Genomic DNA, 11,008 nt, shown 5'->3' with positions numbered 1-11,008 from the left:
ACGACATGAAGAGCTGAACTTGGGGAGCAAGAAGCCCTGAAAGGTAGGGAACCCCTTTTGCAGGAGGAGAGAGGACAGAGACTGGGGAGGGGGGGAGCATACGGGAAAAGCACCCCTCCCCAAAAGCAGCTGGAGAGAAAGTGGAAAACTGGAAACAGCTTCAGGGACTAAACTAAAAAGGGAGAGACAAGAAAGGAGAGGGTTTAAATTCCATTAAGACTGTAAACAAGGGGAGCACAAAGGCTGCAACTCCGCAGCTCGATACCTGGCGGTGCTCTGGTGGGAAGGGCGAATCCCCAGGAACAGAGTGGGGTCCAGGAGGTTCTCGGGCTACGTGGGGAAAAGCGGTTCCACTGCTGGAAGGACATTTGGCAGAGACTGTTGAAGCCACCTGGTCCCAGCAGACTCCGGAAGGCAGCCACATTCGCTGGTGCTGGGGCAAGGTTGTTGAGGGTGAAGCCTGGTGCCAGATGTGTGTTGCGATTTTCCATGGTCCCTGAAGCACTGAGGCTACACTGTCTTGCGATTTTTGGGGAGGCAGGCTGGCACCTGGCTGCAGTCTCAGGGCACCGGCAGCAGCAGGGTCCAGCGGGTGTTCCTGGGTGCAGCCAACATTCGGCTGTTGCTCATTCACCATTGCTCGTGAGACCCTCCCGCAGAGGGGCAGGGCGGGTCAAAGCCTCAGTCCTTCAGAAGAAAGGAGCCGGGGAAAACAGCCGCATTTGAGACAAAACTCGGGAGAGAGGTACTGCCTGGGGCCTGGTCACAGAGAGTCGAAAAGCGGGGAGTGGATGAGAGCTGAAGACGGAGGACCGGAGCGCAATTTGCTGATCCAGGAGAAGAGACTGGGTGGCTGGATGGCGCCATTTTTCACCTCTCCTGCACATGCACATGCGCACCAACGAGCACTGCAACAATCCACCCCAGTAGGCTAGCAGCGCCATCTAGGGGAGAGTGGAGCTGTTACACCAAGCCCTGCCCAACTGGGCCAACTTTGCTCTTCAAGAACACAAACCTCACCGCCGGCTTAAGCTATGGGCTATAAAGAGCTACGTGGACTGGCCTCTAGGGGAAAACAAAGCAATTTCAGTCCTACTTCAATCTGTTAGCCGGTTCATCTATTCAATTTTTTTTCTTTTTCCTTTTTCTCTTTTACAATTCTTTTCTTTTTCTTGAATACAGAAAGAGAAAAAACTCATTTTTATTTTCAATTTTTATTAAAAACATCTGTCTTTAACTTTTATTACTATATTTTTACTATATTATTACTATATTTTTATTACTATATTTTTTTGTGTAAATTTTTTCAAATTCTACTTTACTTCCATCATTTTATTTTAGTCTATTTCAGTGTACTCACCTTTTCAAATTTTCAAACAATTTCCCTTTTTTCTTTCTTTTTCTTTTTTCTCTTTTTCATTTCTTTTCTTTTTCTTGAATGCAGAAAGAGAAAAACTTCATTTTTACTTTCAATTTCTTTTAAAAATATTTTTAATTTTCATTACTATATTTTTTGCTTTTATGTAAATTTTTTCAAATTCTATCTTACTCCCATCATTTTATTTCAGTCTACTACAGTGTATTCACTTTTTCAAATTTTCAAACGATTTGGGTTTTTTTGTCTTTTCCTTTTTTCTCTTTTTATCTTTTTTTCCTTTTCGTTTTTTTTCTTTTTTCTTAAATACAGAAAATGAAAAAATTCATATTTCTTTTTAATTTTTATTAAAAATATTTTTCTATAATTTTTTCTATATTCTCTACTTTTGTGTATTTTAGTCTACTTTAGTGTATTCATTTTCAAATTCTCAAACAATTTCCTTTTTTTCTCTCCCTCCCCCCCTTTTGTTTGTTTGTTTCTCTAATCTGTCAAACCACTTCCTCCACTCAGACCAAAACACACCTAGGATCTAGCATCATCTATTCAATTTTTGTGTGGGTGTGTTTTTACTTTTTCATTTTAATATTTTTTTAATTTTAATGTTTTTAATTTCAATTTTTCTACCTCATTAATTCCTTTTCTCCCTTCAAAATGACAAAACGAAAGAATTCACACCAAAAGAAAGAGCACAAAGAAACGACAGACAGGGACTTAACCAACACAGACACAAGCAAGACGTCTGAACCAGAATTTAGAATCACAATAATAAGAATACTAGCTGGAGTCAAAAATAGACTTGAATCCCTTTCTGCAGAGATAAAAGAAGTAAAAAATAGCCAGAATGAAATTTAAAATGCTACAAATAAGCTGCAATCACGGATGGATGAAGCGGTGGCAAGGATGGACAAGGCAGAACAGAGAATCAACTACATAGAGGACAAACTTATAGAGACTAATGAAGCAGAGAAAAAGAGGGAGATTAAGGCAAAAGAGCATGATTTAAGAATTAGAGAAATCAGTGACTCATTAAAAAAGAACAACATCAGAATCATAAGGGTTGCAGAGGAGGAAGAGAGAGAAATAGGGATAGAAGGGTTATGTGAGCAAATCATAGCAGAAAACTTTCCTAACCTGGGGAAAGACACAGACATCAAAATCCAGGAAGCACAGAGGACTCCCATTAGATTCAACAAAAACCAGCCATCAACAAGGCATATCATAGTCAAATTCACAAAATACGCAGGCAAGAAGAGAATCATGAAAGCAGCAAGGGAAAAAAAGTCCCTAACCTACAAGGGAAGACAGATCAGGTTTGCAGCAGACCTATCTACAGAAACCTGGCAGGCCAGAAAGGAGTGGCAGGATATATTCAGTGTGCTGAATCAGAAAAATATGCAGCCAAGAATTCTTTATCCAGCAAGGCTGTCATTCAAAATAGAAGGAGAGATAAAAAGTTTCCCACACAAACAAAAATTAAAGGAGTTTGTGACCACTAAACCAGCCCTTCAAGAAATATATTAAGGGGGACTCTCTGAGGGGAGAAAAGATGAAAATATATATATATATACACATATATATATGTATGTATATATATATATGTATGTATATATATGTATGTATGTGTGTATATATATATATATACATACATATATATATGTGTGTGTATACACACACACCAAAAGCAACAACAGATTAGAATGGACCAGAAAACACCACCAGAAACTCCAACTCTACAATCATCATAACGCCAATAAATTCATATCTTTCAGTACTCACTTTAAACGTCAATGGACTCAATGCTCCAATCAAAAGACATAGGGTAACAGAATGGATAAGAAAGCAAGACCCATCTATATGCTGTTTACAAGAGACCCACTTTAGACCTAAAGATACCTACAGATTGAAAATAAGGGGATGGAGAACCATCTATCATGCTAATGGTCAACAAAAGAAAGCCAGAGTACCCATACTTATATCAGACAATCTAGACTTTAAAATAAAGACTGTATCAAGAGATGCAGAAGGGCATTATATCATAATCAAGGGGTCTATAGACCAAGAAGACCTAACAATTGTAAACATTTATTCGCCAAATGTGGCAGCACCCAAATATATATATCAATTAATCATGAACATCAGGAAACTCATCAATAGTAATACCATAATAGTAGGAGACTTCAACACCCCACTCACAACAATGGACAGATCATCTAATCAAAAAATCAACAAGGAAACAATGGCTTTGAATGACACATTGGACCAGGTGGTCTTAACAGATATATTCAGAACATTTCATCCTAAAGCAGCAGAACATACATTCTTCTCCAGCACACATGGAATGTTCTCCAGAATAGACCACATACTGGGACACAAATCAGCCCTCAACAAGTACAAAAAGATCGAGATCATACCATGCATACTGTGCATTCAGACCACAATGGTATGAAACTCGAAATCAACCACAAGAAAAAATTTGGGAAGGTAACAAAGACTTGGAGACTGAAGAACATCCTACTAAAGAATGGATGGGCTAACCAAGCAGTTAAAGAAGAAATTAAAAAGTATATGGAAGGGGCGCCTGGGTGGCGCAGTCGGTTAAGCGTCCGACTTCAGCCAGGTCACGATCTCGCGCTCCGTGAGTTCGAGCCCCGCGTCGGGCTCTAGGCTGATGGCTCAGAGCCTGGAGCCTGTTTCCGATTCTGTGTCTCCCTCTCTCTCTGCCCCTCCCCCATTCATGCTCTGTCTCTCTCTGTCCCAAAAATAAATAAACGTTGAAAAAAAAAAAAAAAGTATATGGAAGTCAATGAAAATGATAGCACCACAACCCAAAACCTCTGGGACGCAGCAAAGGCGGTCATAAGAGGAAAGTATATAGCAATCCAGGCCTTCCTAAAGAAGGAAGAAACATCTCAGATACACAACCTAACCTTACCCTTAAAAAGCTGGAAAAAGAACAGCAAATAAAACCCAAAAAACAGCAGAAGAGAGGAAATAATAAAAATTAGAGCAGAAAACAATGCTATTGAAACAAACAAACAAACAGTAGAACAGATCAATGAAACCAGAAGCTGGTTCTTTGAAAGAATTAACAAAATTGATAAATCGCTAGCCAATTTGATCAAGAAGAAAAAGGAAAGGACCCAAATAAGTAAAATCAAGAATGAAAAAGGAGAAATCACAACCAACACAACAGAAATAAAAACAATAATAAGAGAATATTATGAGCAATTATACACCAACAAAATGGGCAATCTGGAAGAAATGGACAAATTCCTAGAAACATATACACTACCAAAACTGAAACAGGAAGAAATAGAACATTTGAACAGACCCATAACCAGTAAGGAAATTGAATTAGTAATCAAAAATTGGCCAAAAAACAAGAGTCCAGGGACAGATGGCTTTCCAGGGGAATTCTACCAAGCATTTAAGGAAGAGTTAATACCTATTCTCTTGAAACTGTTCCAAAAAATAGAAATGGAAGGAAAACCTCCAAACTTTTTCTATGAAGCCAGCATTACCCTGATTCCAAAACCAGACAGAGACCCCACAAAAAAGGAGAACTACAGACCAATTTCCTTGATGAACATGGATGCAAAAATCCTCAACAAGATATTAACCAACTGGATCCAACAATACATTTAAAAAATTATTCACCACGACCAAGTGGGATTTATACCTGGGATGCAGGGCTGGTTCAATATCCGCAAAACAATCAGTGTGATTCATCACATCCATAAAAGGAACGAGAACCATATGATCCTCTCAATAGATGCAGAGAAAGGATTTGACAAAATACAGCATCCTTTCTTGATAAAAACCCTCAAGAAGGTAGGGATAGAAGAATCATATCGTGAGATGATAAAAGCCACCTACGAGCGACCCAATGCTAGTATCATCCTTAATGGGGAAAAACTGAGAGCTTTCCCCCTGAGGTCAGGAACAAGACAGGGATGTACACTGTCACCACTGTTATTCAACATAGTATTGGAAGTCTTAGCCTCTGCAATCAGACAACACAAAGAAATAAAAGGCATCCAAATAAGCCAGAAGGAGGTCAAACTTTCCCTCTTCGCAGATGACATGATACTCTATATGGAAAACCCAAAAGATTCCACCAAAAAACTGCTAGAACTGATTCATGAATTCAGCAAAGTGGCAGGATATAAAATCAATGCAGAGAAATAGGTTGCATTCCTATACACCAACAATGAAGCGACAGAAAGAGAAATCAAGGAATCGATCCCATTTACAATTGCACCAAAAACCATAAAATACCTAGGAATATATCTGACTAAAGAGGTGAAAAATCTATACACTGAAGACTATAGCAAGCTTATGAGAGAAATCGAAGAAGACACAAAAAAAATGGAAAAATATTCCATGCTCCTGTACAGGAAGAACAAATATTGTTAAAATGTCAATACTACCCAAAGCAATCTACGTATTCAATGCAAGACCTATCAAAGTAACACCAGCATTCTTCACAGAGCTAGAACAAATAATCCTAAAATTTGTATGGAACCAGAAAAGACTCCAAATAGCCAAAGCAATCTTGAAAAAGAAAACCAAAGCAGGAGGCATCACAATCCCAGACGTCAAGCTGTATTACAAAGCTGTAATCATCAAGACAGTATGGTACTGGCATAAAAACTCAGATCAGTGGAACAGAATAGAGAACCCAGAAATGGACCCACAGACATATGGCAAACTAATCTTTGACAAAGCAGGAAAGAATATCCAATGGAATAAAGACAGTCTCTTCAGCAAGTGGTACTGGGAAAACCGGACAGCGACATGCAGAAGAATGAACCTGGACCACTTTCTTACACCATACACAAAAATAAATTCAAAATGGATGAAAGACAGGAAGCCATAAAAATCCTAGAGAATAAAGCAGGCAAAAACCTCTTTAACTTTGGCCGCAGCAACTTCTTACTCAACACGTCTCCGGAGGCAAGGGAAACAAAAGCAAAAATGAAGTATTGGGCCCTCATCGAAATAAAAAGCTTCTGCACAGCAAAAGAAACAATCAGCAAAACTAAAAGGCAACTGACAGAATGGGAGAAGATATTTGCAAATGATATATCAGATAAACGATTAGTATCCAAAATCTATAAAGAACTTATCAAACTCAACACCCAAAAAACAAATAATCCAGTGAAGAAATGGGCAAAAGACATGAACAGACACTTCTCCAAAGAAGACATCCAGATGGCCAACTGACACATGAAAAAATGCTCAACATCACTCATCATCAGAGAAATACAAATCAAAACCACAATGAGATACCACCTCACACCTGTCAGAATGGCTAACATTAACAACTCAGGCAACAACACATGTTGGCGAGGATGTGGAGAAAGAGGATTTCTTTTGCACTGCTGGTGGGATGTAGGAATGCAAACTGGTGCAGCCACTCTGGAAAAACAGTATGGAGGTCCCTCAAAAAACTAAAAATAGAACTACCCTACGACCCAGCAATTGCACTACTAGGTATTTATCCAAGGGATACAGGTATACTGTTTTGAACAGGCACATGCCCCCGAATGTTTATAGCAGCACTATCAACAATAGCCAAAGTATGGAAAGAGCCCAAATGTCCATCTGTGGATGAATGGATAAAGAAGAGGTGGTATGTATATACAATGGAGTATTACTCGGCAATCAAAAAGAATGAAATCCTGCCATTTGCAACTATGTGGATGGAACTGGAGGGTATTACGCTAAGTGAAATTAGTCAGCGAAAGACAAACATCATATGACTTCACTCATATGAGGACTTTAAGAGACAAAACAGATGAACATAAGGGAAGGGAAACAAAAATAATATAAAAACAGGGAGGGGGACAAAACAGAAGAGACTCATAAATATGGAGAACAAACAGAGGGTTGCTGGAGGGGGTGTGGGAGGGGGGATGGGCTAAATGGGTAAGGGGCACTAAGGAATCTACTCCTGAAATCATTGGTGCACTACATACTAACTAATTTGGATGTAAATTTTAAAAAATAAAAAATAAAATTAAAAGTAAAAATCATCTTAGAAAATGTGTAGCAAAATGGTTTCTTTTCTCTACTACCCAGGACCTACAAGGACAGATTTTGTTTATCCAACAAACTGCTCTCAAAGTCGTGCTTCATTCAGTTTCTACGAGATATCCCATGTTACATCGGGTAAAATTTTTGTTGAGATCATTCCAGCCCTAAGGAGACACTCCACGTTTCTGTTTGCAATACAGCCTTACTCTGGAGCAATATTAGATTTCCATAGGACAATGTGAATTTTACAGATATTGCTGGATTCAGACACCTGAATAGAGTACCAGATCCTTACCTTCAAATTCCAGCTGAAGGCCCATGAGCAAGGGACTAGCCCACTCTGATCCTGTGTCTCTGTTGTATAATCACCCGGTTCCCAGGATTTGAGCGGCTGGCGATAACGTACGTAAAGTGCCTGCCCTATGCCCAGCACATAACAGGAGTTTAGTAGTTTAAACCCCTTCCTTCCTCACTATCCTAAAGTATTTGTTAAAGGGGAATGGGATGGGGAAAGTAGTACCGGGAAGGCTCCAGCTACATGCTTCACAGCCCTAGCCAATCCCGTCTCTAAATTAGATCTCAGTCTCCACTTTATCAAATTAGGCAGGCAGGCATGCAGGCAGGGGTGGGTAAGAGGAGGAGCTTGGCTCTGTTGGTTGCAGCTGCGCCCCGTGTGATTCCGTAACTGGGCTTCGGGCCGGGTCCAAGCCCGCCCCATGGCCTACGACGCAGTCCAGGCTGCGACGGAGGACAAGGCCTGTCCCCAGACGGCCTGCAGGTGGCAGCAGAGCAGCGCGGGAGTGGAGTGCCGGGGGGGGGGGGGGGGGGAGGCGGGGGGGGGTTGCTATCAGCTCAGCAAAGTGGCTGGCGGGTGGGGGGGAGGGGGGCGGTGGTCTCCGCTCAGCAGGGCGGCTGGAGGGGGGTAGTGCAGGGCAACTCCAACACTGGGGGGTCGGGGTGGGGGTGGGGGGCAAATCCATACCCTTCGGAAACAGCACAGGGGGCCTCTGGCTAATGCCCTCTCTATGGTGGGGTGACGGGGGCACTGTCACTCACCGCATGGGACCACAGGCTTAAACTCACCCATCCCCGCAGACCTGAACCTTCTGTCACCGCATCTTCAGGCCATTTTCTCTTCGTTGTTTCCGTTCTTTTTTTTTATTCGTTTTTGTGTCAAACATGCTATTTCTCTGTTCCCGAGCACCAGTTTTGGAGGGTGCCCCTGCACCGGCTTTATTTTACACGTTGCAGCATCTGCTTTAGCTTCTCCAGTGTGAGCGGGAGCCTCTGTGAACCCGCTGCAACCACTGGCTTTAGCTTCCAATCAAATGCTGTGTTTCCCCGAGATACCCTTCCCAGGACTCACCCTTCCCATGACTCGGACGGGGCGGGGGGACCTCCGCCCAGAGCGGCGGCCCTCATTGTTCTGAGTGCCCATGTTCTTTATCTCTTTGACTTTAAGTGTGTTGGTTTGTTACATTGCAAACAGTCCCATTAGGCAGTATTCTTACATTTCCAAGACCATCCCTTTACATTCAACCCCAAATTAGCATGCCATTTATCCCTATTTCTTAGCCTCATAGACATCCATCCATTGCAAAAAGGGCTCAAACTTTCCTCGCTTCCGTTTTCAGTTGATTCATCGACATCCAAGTAATAGGATTTGTCTGGGGAAGTCATTAGTAAAGAATCGTGCCCTTAAATTAATTTTTATAGTTCGATTCATTCTACTAGTTATTAATGGATCTCTCTAGACCATTCACATTGGCTGCAAAAGGCTACGAATTTCAGTCCTCACCTAAAATCGAAGTTAGAAATTTGGATTTATCCAAATGGAGTAGATAATGTGAGAGATAAAATTGTTTCCATGGAACTTTTCTCAGCTAGGAATCTCATTCATGGTCACATATGTGGGTTAGCAACAGGAAAATTAGTCTTTAAATATATAAAATCTTAAGCTGTAATTTTCAGTGACATGATCGTCCAGTTTATTTTTTTCTTTATTAGTGAAGTCCGTTTGACATAGGGCAAGGCACCCATATCTTAAGTGTACAACTCTGTTACTTTTTACATATGTATGAACCCATGCAAAATACCACCCAATCAGAATATAGAAAGTTTCCGTCACCCTTTAGAAGGCTCCCTCATGCCCCCTTCCAGTAACATTCCGTAACTAATATTCTGACTTCTATTGTCATAGTTTTACCTGTTCTTGAGATATCTATGATTCCACATATGAGAAATCACACTGTATGTGCCCTTTTGTGGCTAGCTACTTTCACTCCGCGTGTGTGTGAGATTTATCCACGTTGTCACTTCTCATTGCTCTAGCTTTCCATATTTTGTTCATTACTCTCCCATTATGTCTAACGTAATGCTTTGTGGGGTTTATCAGTCCTTTTTGGCTAGACTGATATTTAAAACCTTGTTTTCAATGGAATTTAGGAAGTCTTTAGAAGACAAAACAAACCTAAGAACCCTAAACCAACCAGTCTCAAAGCAAGCTTCCTCCTCATGCCTGTTTCAGTCTATCTCCTATCTGTGGCCCTCCTCCTCCCAAAGTTGATAGAAAGTTAAGGGACTTTAAAGTTCTTCATTGTGTCACCACCTCAGGGATGTTTGTCACTTGGACAACACAATAGAACATTTACAACCTGAAGGGTTGAAATAACAAGATATAGCAAATATATAGCACGTGCTATTATCCAAAGTGCTTTACGTATATTATTGAACCCTTAAGACACCGTCATGAAGTACAGATGATTATTATCATCCCCACTTTTCAGATGGGGAAGTTGAGTCACAGATGGGCCAAATCAGTTTGCCTAGGCCATAGGGCCAAGACTCGAAGCCGGGTGGCCCTGTTTCAGGGCCCTCACACTTCCCCACCACACCGCAGTGGGTAGTAGAATATTTCCTGTAGTTGGAGAAAATTTTCTTCTAATTAGCCTGGTAGCGTTTCTGAATAATTCAAATCTTATCAATTTGTTTCAAAGAATACAACTAAATTGAAGTGGGAGACCTAACGTGTAATGTGTGCCAGTCATGAATAAATAATAAGACCCTCTGGTTTCAAACAGTGATTATTTGCTTACTTTGTGACTTTTGCTGACAGGGCAGCAATAGGCCCAATCCCATTTCCTTCTCTTCAATGAGAGGAGATGGGCTCAGTGAGAGGCACAATTTATCATAAAATTTCATTCTGGTTTCCTTCTTCCTCTGGAAAACTGGAGACAAGCTTGTGGGGTTCTAACTGGCTAAGCCAGAGTTGAAGGCCACTCACAGCACACTCAGTTTAAGAAAGATGGCTTTCCCCCTAGATTGGGATACATGGAGTCATGTGAGCTTTAGGAATTAACATAAGCAGTCGACAGTTTTCTCCCAAAAATTATCAGCGTTCAGTAGCTGAAACTGTCTTTGAGTCTCCTTCTGATGCTAAGACAAGAGACAGAGGCAAGCCGGCTGCCCCACTTCTAGAACTCTGGCTTCGAGCTCAGTTGGGAAACACTGCCACAATGGGGAGGGGTACTTTTATCTCCTAAATCGTCCGCCCTGTGCCATGCTCCATGTTAGACTCAGGGTGCAGACTGC

The sequence above is a fragment of the Puma concolor genome, chromosome B3 (assembly GCF_028749965.1).
Source record: "Puma concolor isolate L17-30 chromosome B3, mPumCon1.1.hap2, whole genome shotgun sequence".
In the NCBI taxonomy this organism is placed as follows: domain Eukaryota; kingdom Metazoa; phylum Chordata; class Mammalia; order Carnivora; family Felidae; genus Puma; species Puma concolor.
This window is presented reverse-complemented; position numbering follows the sequence as displayed.